At 46.1% G+C, this 21,353-nt stretch overlaps 1 protein-coding gene across 2 annotated transcripts in view; it reads left to right on the plus strand.

Moving 5' to 3' along the window:
• RFTN1 (raftlin, lipid raft linker 1) overlaps positions 1-21,353 on the plus strand; it is a 282,797-nt gene that overhangs the window by 116,862 nt on the left and 144,582 nt on the right. The gene's annotated exons all lie outside the window — the stretch shown is intronic.

The raw sequence follows: 21,353 nt of genomic DNA on the forward strand, positions 1-21,353 counted from the left end.
AAGCTGCACAGCTGGCTTTTGTTTTTCTTGAATAATATGATTTCGTCCCGACAGCTTTCACATGCCCAGCAATTGTGTAATTGGCACAATCTACAGAATGCCAGTCTTACAAAAGGAGAGAACTCCTTACTGTGAGGAATTGTTATAAAGGGCTTTTTTTCTTCGGAGCATTTGGGCGGCATCTGCAGCAAACCGGAGCGTGAATAGGCACCATCCTGCCAACAACCATTGGTACCGATCTGAATGCCACATGGCACCCTCGAGATCGGCGCAAACGGGCGAACGTTATGTGAACGCCACCCTACAAATTTAATACTCTGATTATTTAAAGCAATGCTGAGCACTCAACAAGGTCTCCTCGTTGCTGTCCTGGGAGAGCTGCCCATGGGCTGGTGGTCCACAGCCCTGGAGCCACCCTGATGCCGCATCGAACTCTTACAGACAAGCACAGCACTTCACCCAGAATGCCACCTTAGGCTCCTGTAAAGACCTTCCAGAACACCCCCCCTGACTTCCATGGTGGGGCTGATGGCCGCTGCTCTGATGCAGCACCAGGCAAGGAATTGTCTCTGACAAACAGCACCTAGGGCTTCACCACAAATGATGGTGCATGTTGCACGACAGGTCACCACGAATAACAGTGCATACCTCAAAACAACAACAAGTGAGGGTGCATGCTGCGCAACAGGTCACCACGAATGACAGTGCATACCTCAAAACAACAACAAGTGAAGGCGCATGCTGCGCAACAGGTCACTGCGAATGACAGTGCATACCTCAAAACAACAACAAGTGAGGGTGCATGCTGAGCAACAGGTCACCACGAATGACAGTGCATACCTCAAAACAACAAGTGAAGGCGCATGCTGCGCAACAGGTCACTGCGAATGACAGTGCATACCTCAAAACAACAACAAGTGAGGGTGCATGCTGCGCAACAGGTCACCACGAATAACAGTGCATACCTCAAAACAACAACAAGTGAGGGTGCATGCTGCGCAACAGGTCACCACGAATAACAGTGCATACCTCAAAACAACAACAAGTGAGGGTGCATGCTGCGCAACAGGTCACCACGAATAACAGTGCATACCTCAAAACAACAACAAGTGAGGGTGCATGCTGCGCAACAGGTCACCACGAATGGCAGTGCATACCTCAAAACAACAACAAGTGAAGGCACATGCTGCGCAACAGGTCACCACGAATGACAGTGCATACCTCAAAACAACAACAAGTGAAGGCACATGCTGCGCAACAGGTCACCACGAATGACACTGCATGCCAGGAAACAACAAGTGATGGTGCATGCTGTGCAACAGGTCACCACGAATGACACTGCATGCCAGGAAACAACAAGTGATGGTGCATGCTGCGCAACAGGTCACCACGAATGGCAGTGCATACCTGAAAACAACAACAAGTGATGGTGCATGCTGCACAATAGGTCACCACGAATGGCAGTGCATACCTCAAAACAACAACAAGAGCTGGCGCATGCTGCGCGACAGGTCACCACGGATGACAGTGCATACTTCAAAACAACAAGTGATGACGCATGCTGCGCGACAGGTCACCACAAATGGCAGTGCATACCACAAACCAACAACAAGTGATGGTGCATGCTGCGCGAGAGGACACCACAAATGATAGTGCGTACCTCAAAACAACAAGTGAAGGCGCATGCTGCACAATAGGTTATCAGGAATGACAGTGCATATCTCAAAACAACAACAAGTGAAGGCGCATGCTGCGCGACAGGTCACCACGAATGACAGTGCATACCCCAAAACAATAACAAGTGAATGCGCATGCTGTGCAACAGGTCACCACGAATGACAGCGCATACCTCAAAACAACAACAAGTGAAGGTGCATGCTGCGCGACAGGTCACCACGAATGACAGCGCATACCTCAAAACAACAACAAGTGAAGGCGCATGCTGCGCGACAGGTCACCATGAATGACAGCGCATACCTGAAAGCATCAACCACAAATGATGCAGCATAGTTCACAACAGGTCACCACAAATGATAGTGCTTGCCTCAAAGCAAGCAACCACAAATGGTGGTGCACGTTGTACAGCATCTGATTGCAAATAATAGTTCACAACACACAGCCTGTGCCAACAAATGATGTGTTAGTGCCTGTGATTGTCTACAAGTGAAGGTGCATGACACCCACCACAAATGTCAGTGCATGCTGCACAGCAGATGACCACAAAAGATAGTGCATACCTCAAAACAGTAAACCACAAATGATGATGCATGGTGTGCAACAGGTGACCACAAATAATAGTGCAAGTTGCACATAGTTCACTACAGATGATAGTGCATACTTCTAAGCAGTCTCCCACAAATGATGGTGTATGTGGTGCAGCAGGTGGCCATAAATGGCAGTGAATACCTCTAAGCATCAACCCCAAATGATAGTGCAGTCTGCACGGTGACTTATCACAAGCGATAGAGCGCAGAATATGCCCACAAATGATGGTGCATTGTGCGCAGCAACTCACCACAAGTGACAGAGCACAGGATATGCAGACAAATTATGCTGCATTCTGCGCAGCAACTTATCACAAGCGACAGAGCGCAGGATATGCCCACAATTGATGGTGTATTGTGCGCAGCAACTTATGACAAGCGACAGAGCGCAGGATATGCCCACAAATGATGGTACATTGTGTGCAGCAACTTATCACAAGTGACAGAGCGCAGGATATGCCCACAAATGATGGTGCATTGTGCTCAGCAACTTATCACAAGCGACAGAGCCCAGGATATGCCCACAAATGATGGTGCATTGTGCGCAGCAACTCACCACAAGCGACAGAGCACAGCATATGCCCACAAATGATGGTGCATTGTGCGCAGCAACTCACCACAAGCGCCAGAGCACAGCATATGCCCACAAATGATGGTGCATTGCTGTCCAAGGATTGTCTACAAATAAAAGTGCATGCACCCATCACAAATGAAGGTGCATGCCGCATAGCAATTGACCAAAAATGGTGGTGCATGCTGCGGGGCAAATTACCAAATGATAGTGCATGATCCACTGCATTTGAGCACAAAGGCTAGCCCATGGTGCACAGTAAGTGAATACAAATCATGGTGCCCAGTGTGCAGCAATTAAACACAAACAATGGTGCGAGGTGCAGAGTACCTGGCTTCAAGTGAGTGATTGTGGTGCACAGCCGTTGGTCATCACACAAAGCACCGCTAGACAGCACCAGCTGTGCCCTCACGAACACTACGGAGACATGAAAACCCTCTGTCAATGGGCTCCTTGGAGCTTCTTAAATAATGATATGCAGGGCCACTGGAATTTTGCGGCAGGCGACGGCCAAGTCATGCGTCAGCGTCAAGTAAATTATGCGGCAAGAAAAGGCAGATTATGCAGCCTAATGCAGCACATTTTCAGATAGTATTACTTCATTATTTTGTCATGGTAACACTATCTGGGCATTGGGTGCACCTCTTTAGTACCTGTTGGGCACCCAGATATAGCAATAAGCAACAGAAACCTTTGCAAAGGACCTTCCACTACTCAGCAACACGAGTCGCTGCATTTTTAGTAACTTTTGAACCATTTGAGTTAGAAATTTTTTTTTTGTTAAAATCTGTAGATTATGCAGAAGATGATGGATTATGTGGGAACTGCGGCAAAGATACAATTATGTGAAAAACGCTAATCCAGCTTCTCTGGTTACGGAAGGGAACACATAGGTTTGTATTCTACCTGGTTGCAGGTAGAGTACGTGGAACAGTCCAAGAACAGCTGGGGGTGCCTCACTAATTAGGTGCAACTTGTGAGACCCCCCTCTTCCAGTCTTTTCATCCCACTGGAAGCCCTGCGCATAGTGAGGGTGAAACTATAAGTGATTTAACTAACGGTGTGGGAAATACCCTGGTAAGTTCCAGAAGATTTGTTGTATGAAATGTGATGAAATAAACAGACTTTATCAGACCCAGTAATTACAGCGTGTAGAAAACACCACACAACATGGAATTTGGGGTCGAAAAATTCCAGGCCACTCAGAATCAGTGTTGTGTGCAGCCAGGGTTGTGAGACACCAGCACTAAGGCTGGGGCTGTCGGTTGTGGTGACATGTGGCACCAGCTCCATGAAAGTGTGGTACAATGGTAGACTGAGATGACCACTGACATCTTCCTCAGGGCAGGACCACTGCGTCATCCCTGTGCAGAGGCACGTTAAGCTGCAGGTAGGGGCGTAACTTAAGGGGTGTGTTTGGGGTCTTAGACACCCCTAATAAATGTATTTTCTGATGAATAGTTGGGTATAGGTGCTTTCAGTCAGGTATGGTGAGCTATCTGTCGGCTTACACCTGGGATTGTTGCATGCATACACTGACAAAAACACACACACACACTCTCATCTCGGTTTTGAAAGTTCTAAAAATACTGATTATTTTACAAAATGTTGTGTTTCCTCTCACTTAGAACTTCTCCTAACCCGCGTTCCTCTCCCTTTCAAGCCCCTCTTATGCACCCTGCTTGTCGTATAATGTACTTTGCGGGGTGATTGTTGGGGAACCTGAAGCTCCCAACCCCCCCTCAACAGAGCTTTAATTGGAAATATAGAAGTGCAGGTACTCTCTACCTGATTGCTCCTGAGAAGTGCCAGTACTCATCCATTATAATGTATTGCCACAGTGCTGAGAAGTGCAGGTACTCTCCCCTTGAAATGAAAGAAGTGCAGGTACTCAGTACTGGACAGTACCTGCCCATTTAAGGCACTGCCCCTCAACATTACTAACCAAGCGAGGCCCCTGGCTGTGGGTAGCCTGCAGTGCAGGTGGGTCAAGGTTGCAACAGCATCACTATTAGTTTAGGGCACAGGATCCCCGAAATCCTTCCATTTGATTAGGTTTCTAAGCTTGACCTCCAAACCCCTCCCTTTGTGGAAAGGTCAGAGACCCAGAAGCCTCTTTGAGATATTCTTAGCTCCCAAAGTCCTACCTTTGGTGAATCCGGAGCACACAAACTCTCTCCCGTGCAGAAGGGCGACCAGGTACCATTTGTAAACACAGGCTGCAGAACGAGTGGTTGCAAAACTATAAACTATAAAATATAACGAAGCTACAAAAAGCCTAATGATGACATCTTTCTACGAAGGTCCTGATTTGGAACTTGCGGACCGGTTACTCTGTCACTGTGAAATCTAAATCCCATTATATCCAATGGAGGCCGTAATACTACGGTCAGTATATCCGTCACCGTTGTGATGGAGTAGCTCGTCCGCCAGATTCTAAATCCCATTATATCCAATGGAGCCGTAATACTACGGTCAGTGTATCCGTCACCGTTGTGAGGGAGTAGCTCGTCCGCCAGGATCTAAATCCCATTATATCCAATGGAGGCCGTAATACTACGGTCAGTGTATCCGTCACCGTTGTGAGGGAGTAGCTCGTCCGCCAGGATCTAAATCCCATTATATCCAATGGAGGCCGTAATACTACGGTCAGTGTATCCGTCACCGTTGTGAGGGAGTAGCTCGTCCGCCAAGATCTAAATCCCATTATATCCAATGGAGGCCGTAATACTACGGTCAGTGTATCCGTCACCGTTGTGAGGGAGTAGCTCGTCCGCCAAGATCTAAATCCCATTATATCCAATGGAGGCCGTAATACTACGGTCAGTGTATCCGTCACCGTTGTGAGGGAGTAGCTCGTCCGCCAGGATCTAAATCCCATTATATCCAATGGAGGCCGTAATACTACGGTCAGTGTATCCGTCACCGTTGTGAGGGAGTAGCTCGTCCGCCAAGATCTAAATCCCATTATATCCAATGGAGGCCGTAATACTACGGTCAGTGTATCCGTCACCGTTGTGATGGAGTAGCTCGTCCGCCAGGATCTAAATCAGGCCCTCACTCTTATTATCGAGCAGCAGTCCCCAACTGAGCCAGGACTGAAGTTAAAATAGTGCATTAATCAATTCCTAATATACATAGGAAACAGGGCTGGCTGAATTTTAGAAATTAAACTTACATTTGATTCCTGGAGCTAGATGTCTGTCACCTAACATTGTGGTAATCTACATTTTGGAGCCTGCGTCTTTGAATGAGATGTTTTTGGTCGTCAGCTTTGAAATGGAATCAAAGTCCTCAAATCCCAAACCCCTCACTTTGGGTAATGCCACAGTCCCCATGCTCCACCTTTTAGAAATGTGACTGCTCCAGGAAAGCTCTCTTTAGACAAGGCTGAAGGGTCCAGGGTTTTGCTTGTGCAGACTTCCGCAGTTCCAGGCTCATCTATGGGAGAAAATCACAGATTCCAAACTATTCTGTGTGTTCATAGATGGAGGCCCAATAGATTCATTTAAAGAGACGACCCGGGCTCCAAAATCCACCTTAGGAAAAGGCCTCAGTTCCAAACTCCCCCTTCTGGAGAAGGGCTCATCTCCCAGACCACTCCCTTCAGAGAACGGCTCATCTCCCAAACCTCTTCCTTTGGAGAAGGGCTGATCTCCCAGACCACTCCCTATGGAGAAGGACTCATCTGCCAAACCGCTACCTTTGGAGAAGGACTCAGATCTCAAACAACTCCTTTTGGAGAAGGGCTCATCTCCCAGACCAATCCCTTTGGAGAGGGCCTCAGGTCACAAACCACTCCCTTTGGAGAAGGTCTCATATCTCAAACCACTTCCTTTGGAGAAGGGATCCTCTCCCAGACCACTCCCTTTGGAGAGGGCCCCGGGTCACAAATCACTCCCATTGGAGAAGGTCTCATATCTCAAATCACTTCCTTTGGAGAAGGGCTCCTCTCCCAGACCACTCCCTTTGGAGAAGGGCTCATCTCATAAACCACTACCTTTGGAGAAGGACTTAGGTCTCAAACCACTTCTTTTCGAGAAGGGCTCCTCTCCCAAACCACTCTCGTTGGAGAAGGATTCATCTCCCAACCACTCCCTTCGGAGAAGGGCTCATCTCATAAACCACTACTTTTGGAGAAGGACTTAGGTCTCAAACCACTTCTTTTGGAGAAGGGCTGATCTCCCAGACCACTCCCTATGGAGAAGGACTCATCTGCCAAACCGCTCCCTTTAGAGAAGGACTCAGATCTAAAACTACTCCTTTTGGAGAAGGGCTCATCTCCCAGACCACTCCCTTTGGAGAAGGGCTCATCTCCCAGACCACTCCCTTTGGAGAAGTCCTCAGGTCCCAAACCCTCCCTTTGCAGAAGGACTCGGATCTCAAACCACTCGGGTCCCAACCTTGTCTGTTTGGAAAACGTCAAGCTCCTTCGTCTCGCGTAGATTCCAGGCCCCAAACATTTCTCTACATCCCTGTGTTATATTCTAAGTTCTATATTCATTTGTTGATGTTACACCGTTCCTAGGGCGCCCCTCGCTCCTCTCACCGCACCTGCCCGCAGCGACAAGACAAACACGTGTATTGCGAAACAGCCGCTCCGGCGACCACCTACTCTGTTGGCATTCTTGCCTCCGTGGAATATTTTTATCCTTCTTTTGAATAAAGAATAACTGTGTACAAAATGCAAAAATATGCTAATGTGGCATTTTCTTCTTCTCCGATCGACTTGATTAATAGCGTGAATTTTAAGTGAAATTAACGTCGTAGAGGTGGGTGAGCACCGTGCACAGTGCATAATGCATTACCTTACACACACCTTGGGTTAGTAATGTAGAAGGCAGCTCCGCCGGTTAATGCACCCGTCACTCCAAGCTGCGAGCATCCCGTAGGCCAAATTCAAGCTCAAACCTTCCCAAAGTCACTAAAACAAGGGGAGTTTGTTTGGGAAATAGCACACACTTCGATATAAGCGCTTAGAAGCAACTTGGTTTTTGGTGTGTGCTATGAAAGTCGTCATCGTGATAACAATGCCATTCGAGGGTGTTTCAGGATTTTTCCCAGGTCTTGGAGAGAGCATGGAGCAGTTAGACATCTGAAGGGTGAGACCACCTGCATGTAGCGCCTACTCACCAAGATATGGGGCACATCTGTTAAGCAAGACGTTTGGATTGTACAAATATTATATATTATGTACTTACGGGGGCTTTCAACCATCCCTCTTCATCCATTGGTCTGTTGTTGTGCTCATATTTTGCTTTGACTCAAAAGAGCACACCGCATGGGTTAGTGGGTCAGCCCACTTTAGCCATTGGCTAACCTCTGTGTGCGTCACAGCATTGTACCCATTTCACAAGGAGTATATCCGCTCAAAAAGTAGTTCTGTCATGCTATCGGCTACAATATATTGTGTAATTTCTGAGACAAAAAAATGCCTTTAGGCTTTTTTTTATATATTGGCTGGGGCTCAGATCTCCCCCAATACTGAAGTCTTACACAAGCAATTATGAAAAAAACAAGCACTGGCAAAGTCAAAAGGATAGCAGTCAAAGACAGGCATATTGGCTCAAAATCCTTAAAATGCCCCTGCACACGCCCCTTACGGGCACCCTTACACTCCTGTTACAGAAGGTATTGTCAGGTTCTTGAGATGGCCAGTATCTGCGTGGGATGGGGCCACCCGTCAGAAGGGTACCCCTGGCCAGGGCTATGTCAGCTGGAGACATTTTTGATTATGAGGGGAACCTGAAGTCCGAGTTCATGACATATAATCGGGGCTCCCTAGAATTATGTGGCAGGAGAGGGCTAAATTATGCAGCAGGAATGAGTAAATTATGTGGGAAGGAAAGCCACATTATGCGGCATAACACAGCAGCTTTTGTAATAGTATTACTTCATTATTTTGCTACTTTTAAACTTGGTAATATTGTCTGGGCTTTGGTTGCAACTCATTAGTACCAGTTCAACGCTCCAATACTGCAATAAACAACAGAAAGATGACCCCATCCAGCTGTGTAAAGGGCCTTCCGCTAAGCGGCAACACGCCACTGCATTTTTAGTAACTTATGAACCGTTGGAGCAAGAAACACATTTTTTTCGTGAAAATCTGCAGATTCTGCGACAGATGATGGATTGTGTGGCAACCGCGGCAAATCTATAATTATGCAAAAATCGCCGCACAATCGCATAATTCCAATGGCCCTGCATATAATGTAAGTCTGAGGGCACGAGCCTGGTCTGTGCCCCTTGACTCTGGGCATCATGGCATCCCCCTCCACTGTAGAGAATGACAAGTGCCTGTGAAGTGCCCTGGCAGAGCGGGGGTTAATGTGGGCTTCTGCGTCCCGCGGTTACTGCACATCCTGTGATGTGTCAGACGCACTCAGCTCCCACAGCGCCGCGTGAGGGAGTGGGAAAACACAGGGGGGTCGGCCCGGCCAGGGAAAGAATGCAGCTCTATGTGGGGGCACATGCCTGAAATGTCACCCAAAGACCAAGCCTGTCCATCACCCGTGAGCGTTCAGCTCAGCCCCCTTCCTTGCAGCCACCCACGAACTGTGGCCTAGCCCCCTTGCTGCTAGCAGCAGCAAGTGTCACCCCTGGCAGACATCGCTGCTATGCCATCAGCTAGTGGCACAGGTGCCAGCCATCTCTCCTGTGCCATCAGCCAGGGGCACCGGTGTCAGCCATCTCTCGTGTGCCCTCAGCAAGTATTTCTAGTGTCACACATTTTTCCTGTGCCATCAGCTAGTGTTACCAGTGCCAGACATCTTTTGTGTGCCCTTAGCAAGTGTTACCAGTGTCAGACACCTCTCCTGTGCCATCAGTTAGTGTTACCAGTGTCACACATCCATTGTGTGCATTCAGCTAGGGCATCATAGCCAGCCATCTCTCGTGTGGCATCAGCTGGAGGGCACCAGTGTCAGCCATCTCTCCTGTGCCAGCAGCCAGTGTTACCAGTGTCAGCCATCTCTTGTGTGCCATCAGCTAGTGTTACCAGTGTCAGCCATCTTCCTGTGCCTTCAGAAAGTGTTACCAGTGTCAGCCATCTCGCAGGTGCCCTCAGCTAGGGGCACCAGTGTCAGCCATCTCTTCTGTGCCATCAGCTAGGGGCACCAGTGTCAGCCATCTCTCCTGTGCAATTAGCTAGTGGCACCAGAGTCAGCCATATCTCTTGTGCCATCAGCTAGTGTTACCAGTGTCAGCCTTCTCTTGTGTGCCATCAGTTAGTGTTACCAGTGTGAGACATCTCTTGTGTGGATTCAGCTAGGGCATCATAGCCAGCCATCTCTCGGGTGGCATCAGCTGGAGGGCACCAGTGTCAGCCCTCTCTTGTGTCATCATCTGGAGTGCACCAGTGTCAGCCATCTCTTGTGCCATCAGCAAGTGTTAACAGTGTCAGCCATCTTCCTGTGCCATCAGCAAGTGTTACCAGTGTCAGCCATCTCTTGTGTGCCCTCACCTAGTAGCACCAGTGTCAGCCATCTCTCCTGTGCAATTAGCTAGGGGCACCCATGTCAGCCATCTCTCCTGTGCCATCAGCTAGGGGCACCAGTGTCAGCCATCTCTCCTGTGCAATTAGCCAGTGGCACCAGTGTCAGCCATATCTCCTGTGCCATCAGCAAGTGTTACCAGTGTCAGATCTCTTGTGTGCTCTCAGCTAGGGGCACCAATGTCAGCTATAGCTCCTGTACCATCATCAACAATTGGCAGTGCCAGCAGTCTCCTTGTAGTATCAGCCGCTGGCATCAGTACCAGTCATCTGTTTGTGCCATCATTATCTAGTGGCACGTGGACCTGCCATCTCCTCTGTGCTATTAGCAAGTGTTACTAGTGTCAGATATCTCTGGTGTACTATCAGCTGAGGGTTGGGGGCACAAGTGGCAGCCATCTATTTGTGGCATCATCACCTTTTGGCACCTGAACTGGCCATCTCTCTTGCGTTATTACCCAGAGGCACCAGTACCAGCCATCTACCTGTGCCATCAGCTAATGTTACCAGCATCAGCCTTTGATCATGTGCCATCAGCTAAAGTCACCTGTGCCAGACATCTTCCCTGTGCCATCAGTGATTAGCACAAGTGCCAGCCATCTCTCTTGTAGTTTCACCTAGTGTCACCAAAACTGTCAATTTCTCCTGTGCCATCAACAAATGAGAGGCATGCCAGCCATTTCTCCTGTGCTGTCACCCAGTGGCATCTGTTCCAGCCATCTTTCTGTACCATCAGCTAGTGACACCGATGCCAGCTTGCTCTCTTTAGGATTGGACAGTGGCACAGGTGCCAGCCATCTGTCCTGTGTCATGAGCTTATCTCACTGGAGCCAGACATCGCTCTGTAGCGCCTGTATTGTATTGTGTTGTATTGCAGCATTTGTATTGCACCACCTTGCAGGGGGTGTGGTTGGAAGGATGTGTTTTTGTTTTGATTCCATGTAGGAAGTGTTTCTATGTTGTGTGTGATGACCACCCAGGTGCGGTTATCATGTTATGGGAAGCAGCCCGTAGCACTGTGTTGGATGATGAAGTGTGAGTGATAGGCGCACAGTTTTATGGTTTTCAGTAAACTGAAAGCTTTGAACAGTTCTGCAGGTCCTCTCATAATATTTTACAAAACATAGGCCCTGATTTAGAGTTTGGCTGACGAGTTAATCTGTCACAAATGTGATGGATATGCTGTCCACCGGATTATAATTTTCATAGGATATTATGAGATCGCAATACCTCGGATGAGAATCCGTTTGTCACGAAGTAACCTCATCTGTCAAACTCTAAATCAGGCCCATATTCTGCTTTGCTGGTTGCTGCAGTGGGTTGTGCAGTCTGGGATTTTGTGTACAACTGCAGTCCGGAGCTGGCAAGGATGGAGGCAGGAAACGGTGGAGAGATCTCTTGGGATTGGCATTGTTATCATCCCACATCTGAGTGTCTTTGTGAGATGTAAAGAAGCGGTCAGAGATAGATATTTCTGACCTGCAGTGGTGAACTATATTAAAGTCCTCCAACTTGTCCAGAGTTGTGTGACAGACCTCTTCAGTTATTTCATTGGCCCTGGCAACTTAGGGTTATTGACCAGTTCTGAGGGGCTGCTGCAAATCCTGCAACCCCCCACTCTCTCCTTTGTTTCGTTGCAGGTACCCTTGCCATCCTTGAGGGCACCACAAAAGCACAAAACATGGGCAGTTAAGCCCAGCAAGACGTTACTTATTGTTACCAGGGACAACAAGTCTAGGGCAGCTGGGAAAGCTCAGGGTGGGCCACCAGGTCAAGGTGAAACCTATTCTCTGTCTTCCAGTTCATGTGTGCCCTCCGCTGGCCAGGTCTCTCCACAACAGCTCGAGTCCCCTGAACTCTTAAGACTTAGAATTTTTGCGAGTTCGCTCTCACTGGCGGGCCCAGGAAGCGCCCAGATGTTCCATTCGTGTGGTATGCAGGCACTTTGAGAACACTACAATCAGCAAAAGTAAACGTTGAAGAAAATGGAAGGTCTCATGAGGCTTGTCTCCGAAAATGACTTCATGGTCCTCCCATACCTCTTAATAGTAGCCACTGAGCCACAACACCTTAATCATACAAAGGTGAACCATACAAACCACAAAGACACCCAGGCCTCGCCCACAGGATGGAGAGTACGGACTCTGAAACACAGACCACCAAAATGTTGAGCTCCAACAGAAATATCAACCAGACCCCAATTCCTCTGTTAGGCACTTGTCCCTACATCGGGTAGGGCTGGAGCTGAAATGGAAAAGTAACACAGCCCTGAAATAAGTGGGGAGTCAGTTTGTCAGGATTCAGAAGTCAAATACAGGGCTATTTTTTACAGGACATATTTATGTAAGGCAGTGGTTTTGTCAGCCTGTATATGTTAGCGTCGCCCTCCGCAAAAGTGTGTTTATTGTGCAGTTTTCAAATGGAACTGGTCACATGCCTCAGTCCACAAAGGGACATCTTCAGTACAGGAGAAGAGAGAGAAAGGGGCCAGGAGGTGAGTCATTTATAGGTAACTCACATCAGGTGAGACACAACATGAGGGCATTACATAACTTACCTGAGTTTGAGAGGAGGGTAGAAACACCTTGTAGGGACAGACAGACATGACATAAGGACATGACATAACATTCCTGAGCTTTAAAGGAGGGTAGAAACACCTTAGAGGGACAGAGAGGCATGACACGAGGGCATGACATAACTTACCTGAGCTCTAGAGGGACAGAGAGACATGACATGAGGACATTACATAACTTACCTGAGCTTGAAAGGATGGTAGAAACACCTTAGAGCAGAGGTCTTCAAACTGGGGGGCGGGCCCACCTAGGTGGGCTTCAAGTGATCCCAGGGGGGCACCAGGCTCTGGCCAAAAGAAGCAATATACTGATAAAGGGGCTTTGTTTTAAGCAGAAGCATGTTATTCCATTTTTAAAAAGGAAACACTACTTAACTACAATGTTTAAGTAGGTCTAGACATATTTAAACATTTCCATCTTTATAAAATAATTGTGAAAAATTCTGAGGGGGGGCAATGAGTTTTATTTTTCAACTGGGGGGCGTGACATTAAAATAAAAAAAGTTTGTAGACCACTGCCTTAGAGGGACAGAGCAACATGACATGAGGACATGGAATAACATACCTAAGTTTGAGAGGAGGGTAGAAACACGTTACAGCAGGGGGTCTTCAAACTGGGGACGGCCCCCCAGGGAGGGCCTCAAATGACCCCAGCAGGCGCCAGGCCCTGGCCAAAATAAACATCATGCTGTGAACAGGGCTTTGTTTAACCTGAAAAAAGGAGGCAGCAGTAATTCACTCTGTAATGGGCCATTACTACTATGTTTTCTCATTTATGTCCAAGCTGGGAGTGTGTAAGGGAAGAGACTACAAAAACTCTTGAAAACCCCCACCCTACCCCTAATAATCACACTGTGAACACTTCTACAGGTTAGTAAGGCCTGCCTGACGGAACAGTATGTTTGGTAACATGTATTTGATTGCATTTTTAAAACAGTAAGATACCTTAACTGCAATGTTTAACTAAGACTAGACATATTTAAACATTGCCAATTTATTAGATTAATTGTGAAACATTCGGAGGGGGGCTGATCATTTTTTTTCTACTGGGGAGGCATGGCTTCAAAAAGTTTGAAGACTACTGCCTTAAAGGGACAGAGAGACATGACTTGAGGACATGACATAACTTACCTGAGCTTGAAAAGAGGGTAGAACCCCCTTAAAGGGACAGAGAGACATGCCATAACTTACCTGAGCTTGAGAGGAGGGTAGAAACACCTGAGAGAGGCAGAGAGGAATGGCATAAGGACATGACATATCTTACCTGAGCTTGAGAAGAGGGTAGAACTCCCTTAAAGGGACAGAGAGACATGCCATAACTTACCTGAGCTTGAGAGGAGGGTAGAAACACCTGAGCGGGGCAGAGAGACATGCCACGAGGACATGACATAACATTACCTGAGTTTGAGAAGAGGGTAGAAACACATTGGAGGGGTAGGGAGACATGACATGAGGACATGACATAACTTACCTGAGACTGAGAAGAGGGTAAAAACACCTGAAAGGGGAAGAGAGACATGGCATGAGGATATGACATAACTTACCTGAGCTTGGGAGGAGGGTAGAAACACCTGAGAGGGGCAGACAGACATGGCATGAGGATATGACATAACTTACCTGAGCTTGAGAAGAGGGTAAAAACACATTGGAGGGGAAGAGAGGCATGGCATGAGGACATGACATATCTTACCTGAGCTTGAGAAGAGGGTAGAACCCCCTTAGAGGGACCGAGATACCTGCCGCGAGGACATGACATAACTTACCTAAGTTTGAGAGGAGGGTAGAAGCACCTGAGAGGGGCAGAGATAGATGGCATGAGGGCATGACATATCTTACCTGAGCTTGAGAAGAGGGTAGAACCCCCTTAAAGGGACAGAGAGACATGCCATAACTTACCTGAGCTTGAGAGGAGGGTAGAAACACCTGAGAGAGGCAGAGAGGAATGGCATAAGGACATGACATATCTTACCTGGGCTTGAGAAGAGGGTAGAACTCCCTTAAAGGGACAGAGAGACATGCCATAACTTACCTGAGCTTGAGAGGAGGGTAGAAACACCTGAGAGAGGCAGAGAGACATGGCATGAGAACATGACATAACTTACATGAGCTTTTGAAGAGGGTAGAAACACTTTAGATTAGAAGGGAACAGTCAATCTCACAACAGACCCCCACGGATATGGAAGAACCCTCGCATGAATCCGAGGGGGAGTGCGCGCGGGCACCCAACCCCCTCCACCGGGTCCCCCCATCATTTACCAGATCCTTTGGCTAATTGTTTACACTGCTTTATCTCTGGCAGGCGCCTTGAAACTAAAGATATCACCAGAAGCGCTTGGATAGCATAATCAGACCAAAATATATGTTACTAGTTAGGAATTTTTAATTCTGTTTTTTCAAACATTGAAATGTGCCTCGAAACAAATGACTTAATACTACTTATATGTTACTAACTTCTAAACTTCCAGTGGCTGCAAAATATCATTCTCAGAGATAGTGTAAGATGATATAATTAGAGAACGTAATTTATGAGTGTGACGTGGATTGTGGCTGCCGATACAGCTGCTCTTAATGCAATCAGAGCAGCGCACGGATGATAAATACAGAACCATCATTAATATGTGTCGTTGCTCTGGGCCGGCGCGCCCTCTGACACCATGTGCTGCCTGAGGCAGGAGCATCGCATGACCAGGGCCAGGATGTTCTGCAGCCAGGGTGAACCTATAAATGCCATGACTCAAATCTCTCAAATTCTAGGAAATACGTACCTTTCAATTTCCGCAGTTAAGGGCCAGAAATACAAACATAATTAAATATTCATTTTAAATCAGTTTGAAATGATGTATACTGGCCCCAAATCATATCAGTGTGGAGCTATTTCTGTCCCCTTGTGAGCACAGGACAGTAAATTCGGCCCTTATTGTCCCCTTTAGGGTTTTAATCAGATTTCTGGTGGTGGGGGTGAGGGTGGGGGGGGGGGGGGTGTTTGAAATGTCACAAGACTACATTGTGCTGTCTGCACTGTCAGGAAGGGAGGTCACGGTGTTTAGTCCTCCAGCAGAGGTCTGTATGAAACCTGCAGTCACAGGTTCAACAATCACTCCCTCTCCCATCCCAACTTGATGCTTTCTGTTGGAGGCGAAGTGAGCACTGTTGATTTACAGCGCTTCGAAGCTGTGCACTATCTACAACACCATGAGGTATTTCCTTGTGCACGGTGAAGCCAGGGTCCCATGACCTGGCACACACGTACCTCCCCACTCAGCAGGGGGTGTGCGTGCACTTTGTGCCATGACACTGCTACAGTGGATTTTTGTAGTTTTGGTGTCATTTTAAAGATAACAATATTTCCTATTTTTTATAAATTGGTATTGGATTTGTATTGTGTGTTGTGTTTTACTTATTTACTGTTTACAATAGGATGAGGTATTTCCTTGTGCATGGTGGAGCCAGGGTCCCATGACCTGGCACCACTCAGGAGGGTTACGGTGTGTGCACACGCGTGGGGTGTGTGTGCACTTTGTGCCATGACACTGCTGCTCCCGCCTGATCCCCTCCCGGTTGTACGTCTTTATGTAAATGAAATACACAATAAAGTGTCCAACAGAGGAGCCGCAGGGATGGATACATGACACATTCTCCAGATAATCACTGACGGGGGCCAATGAATTTTATTGAGATGCATTGAATGTTAAATGCACCTGGCACTGAGATTTTCATTTGCTGCCCCACCCCTTTTTTAAATAAGTTTCCTTGATTTTTAAGTCCGGAGTTACCCCTTGAGTCCATGGAGACATGAAATGAGGGTATGACAAAACTTACCTGAGGTTGGGAGGAGGGTAGAAACACCTTAGAGGGGCAGAGAGACATGGAATGAGGGCATGACATAACATACCAGAGCTTGAGAGGAGGGTAGAAACACCTTAGAGGGGCAGAGAGACATGGAATGAGGGCATGACATAACTAACCTGAGGTTGGGAGGAGGGTAGAAACAACCCAGAGGGGCAGAGAGACATGGCATGAGGACATGACATCACACCTGAGCTTGAGAGGAGGGTAGAAACAACTCAGAGGGGCAGAGAGACATGGCATGAGGACATGACATAACTTACCTGAGCTTGAGAGGAGGGTAGAAACACCTGAGTGGGGCAGACAGACATGCTATAACTTACCTGAGCTTGAGAGGAGGGTAGAAACACCTGAGAGAGGCATGGCATCAGGGCATGACATATCTTACCTGAGCTTGAGAAGAGGGTAGAACCCCCTTAAAGGGATAGAGAGACATGCCATAACTTACCTGAGCTTGAGAGGAGCGTAGAAACAACTCAGAGGGGCAGAGAGACATTCCACGAGGACATGACATCACACCTGAGCTTCAGAGGGGGATACAGATACCTGAGAAGGGCAGAGAGATATGGAAAGAGGGCATGACATAACTTACCAGAGGTTGGGAGGATGGTAGAAACACCTTAGAGGGGCAGAAAGACATGGCATGAGAACATGACATGACTTACCTGAACTTGAGAGGAGAGTAGACCCCCTTAGAGGTTCAAAGAGACATGGAATGAGGGCATGACATAACTTACCTGAGGTTGGGAGGGGGATACAGACACCTGAGAGGGGCAGAGAGACATGGAATGAGGGAATGACATAACTAACCTCAGCTTGAGAATAGGACAGACACACGGGGAGAAGTCGGGGGGCACAAAGCAACATTGACATTTATTGCTGCCGTCCAAGGTCAGATTCAATGTTATTGTCACAGTACAGCTGAATTCACTCCAGAAAAACGTGCTTCTTGTCCCACAGAATGCACGTTAGCATGATTGGACAGAGGAAACAATTCTGCTAGCAGTCAGAAAGATGCTGAGGCTGATATCAGCTTAATGCCTGAATCTAAGCATGGGCGTCGATTCACCAAAACGGGTAGCGGAACTGACCTTAATGACATCGCAGGAAATGACATCATATGACCCTTGACCCAGATTCTTTTTCCAGGAAGGCATGTCAAATTACCATACCTTCACATTCACTCACACTCATTCTTATTCAATCTCACTCACTCACTTGCATTCGCTCTTGTAGCACTCATACTCACTCATAATTCCTGAACACCCAGGTTCAGGTTTACTAACGCTTGGCCCGGTGTTTGTGTCACTTTTGTGATGGAAACCCAGCGCAAAGTGTTAGGATTGGATTTACTATCCAACGTAAATCCTGATGTGTGTTGGACAGTATCCCAAAGTAACCCAAGATTACGCTGTGAACTGCTTTGCATTATTAGGTGTCAAGTTGGTTTTCCATGGATAGTGCATGGGAGTTCCCACACAATCACCAACAGGTTGTGACACAAATCGTTATCGAACAACATTGGTACAGAGGAATTTGCACCAAAGTCTTATAACTGATTGAGGCAGACATAACGAGGAAACATGCTTTTATTTCATGTTATTGTTAGAAGACTTAAGTATAAACCCACTTTGTTTTTTTAGTGAATGTATATATATATCTATTTATATATATTCATTGAAAAAAACAAAGGTTACAGGGACATTATAGTTAGGAAATAGAATTAAAAAAACATAGAAATTAACTTAAACAAACAAAGGTTACAGAGACGTTATAGTTAGGCTCAGATTTTAACCGCACAGAACCATAGAAATTCACCGGTTATAGTTAGAGTTACCTCAAGTAACTATAACTCGTGCTTAAGGTAATCATACCTCTCGCCCGACATGCTTTTCGTCAAAAAAATTACTGCAAATATTACATTGATATTATCAATGATGTTATGAAAGATGGTCTGATTGCCGTAATCTGTGGGGAAATTGGCATTGCACACTGATGGTGCAAGTTATAGTTATAGAAGCTGAGTCCAAAGATGGCTGACAACACTTCAACATCTGTTATCAGCCAATCAGATCTCAGCACGAGATCGTTAGCGGTCGCGAATCCTTTGCGTCCCTAGATATACAAATTAGTTTCCCCCTTCATTTCTCAAAAACTACTGAATGGAATTGCACCAAAGCAGACAAACACATTTTCGGGACCAGGACCCACCTTCCTGCCAAATTTGGTGTAAATCCGTCCAGTAATTTTTGCGCTATCGCTGTTCAAAATCCTTATGGAAAAATGGATGGGGAAAATATGTTTTGGGACCCCCCTTAATTTCTCGCACCCCCTCAAAGAGCAGATCCCCCCAAAATTTTCCATGCAACAGCTGACGGGACTGTTAAATGTTCTAGGAACGCTTCCTGAAGATCCGTCAAGCGGCGCCAAAGATGTAGGCAAGTGAAAAAATGCTTTTTTTTAATAGAAACTAAGTCCTAACTATCCCCACCTAGTGGCAACTGCCCCTAGGATATATATATATATATATATATATATATATATATATATATATATATATATATATATATAAAAATAAATCCATATGCTCAGAGTAGAACTTCATCGGGCCAAGCAGGGTGGTGCGAGAACCGGCACGAGCAAGCCGGTCAATCATAAATCAAAAAATAAAGGATAATACTCGCACACTCAGGACTCAGGGAAAAACAAAAAGAAGTTTAATACAAACACAACGCGTTTCGGCTGACACAGCAGCCTTGGTCACGTGATAATTACCACCACTAAGCCTCCATTATATACTGTCTCAGTATGAACATAAAAATAAGACTGTGGACAAATCATGCAAATACAAACCCAATTAAACCCAACATCCTAGCACATACAGATCTTCATATCATATATAAGCAGCTTTGATTTATATTATTGCACTATTGCTAGAATCAATAGGTGTTGCCATTATATAAGGAGGAAAACGAAAGTTAGTATAATTTGTTGTAATTTGATGAGGTTAGTATTCCCCAGGGCCATCAGATTAAATAATAAAATACTATAAATTCAGTTCCTAATACGAATAAAAACACATAATACATCATCAAACACTATAAATCATTATTCCTACCTAAATGGCTACAAAAAGTAATCAACACTATATTGCTATAAAATATATATTCTTATCTGAAACTCTGCAATGAGGACCACCCAATAATATTGTGACTACTAGAGAGAATGAAGACAATAGATTTCTATCCGACCCATCATATCTGAAAAAAGAGATGATGTATTATGTGTTTTTATTCGTATTAGGACCTGAATTTATAGTATTTTATTATTTAATCTGATGGCCCTGGGGAATACTAACCTCGTCAAATTAACTAAATTATACTAACTTTCGTTTTCCTCCTTATATATGACATGAAGATCTGTATGTGCTAGGATGTTGGGTTTAATTGGGTTTGTATTTGCATGATTTGTCCACAGTCTTATTTTTATGTTCATACTGAGACAGTATATAATGGAGGCTCAGTGGTGGTAATTATCACGTGACCAAGGCTGCTGTGTCAGCCGAAACGTGTTGTGTTTGTATTAAACTTCTTTTTGTTTTTCCCTGAGTCCTGAGTGTGCAAGTATTATCCTTTATTTTTTTCATATATATATATATATATATATATATATATATATATATATATATATATATATATAAACCGTAGAAATTCAGCAGTTATAGTTAGTGTTCTTTTAAGTAACTATAAATCATGCCCTAAGGTAACTATAACTTGCCCCCTTGCCATCCACCGTTTTCTTACAAATAAGGTTAATGCAGACGTTGCAGTGATATCAAAGATATCATACAAGATCTCATCAATGACATAATGTGTGGAGTAATTCGCTGTGCATGATGAAGGAGCGAGTTATAGTTACCTTAGGGCGTGCGTTATAGTTACTTGAAAGAACTCTAACTATAACTGCTGAATTTCAATAGTTTTGTACAAGTAAATTCAGCACCTGACTATAACATCCCTGAAACCTTTGTTTTTTTCAGTGAATTTCTATGGTGTTTCAACGTAAAGTAATTTTAATTTCTATACGTTATTCCATCCCCTGCCGCACACTGCTTTTGGCAGCCAGGCCTTGCAGCAAATCCCTTATAACCACCCAACCCCACTTGCGTTCTTTGGCTCTGGGCACCGCAGGTTGGCCACAGGGCCTGTCTCTGTCAGTGGGTGCGTGAGTATCTGAGTGGGTCTGAAAGTGAGTGTGTGAGTTTATGAGTGGGTCTGATTGGGTGCATGAGTCTCTGAGTGCGTATGTGAGTAAATTGATAAGTGTATACCATGCGTGGCGGGGGCTGGTCACAAGGCCTGGCCTTGCTGCCAAGCCCTTATAACCACTCAACCCCGCTCCACGCACAGCCTCTGGCCGGTTGCAGCGCAGATTGGCCACAGGGCCTGTCTCTGTCAGTGGATATGTAAGTGGGTACGTGAGTGCCTAAGTGGGTCTGAAAGTGAGTGTGTGAGTTTATGAGTGGGTCTGAGTGGGTGCGTGAGTCTCTGAGTGTGTATGTGAGTGAATGAATTAGTGTATACTGTGCGTGGCGGGGGCTGGTCGCAA

This window comes from Pleurodeles waltl, chromosome 10 (genome assembly GCF_031143425.1).
Source record: "Pleurodeles waltl isolate 20211129_DDA chromosome 10, aPleWal1.hap1.20221129, whole genome shotgun sequence".
Lineage (NCBI taxonomy): Eukaryota > Metazoa > Chordata > Amphibia > Caudata > Salamandridae > Pleurodeles > Pleurodeles waltl.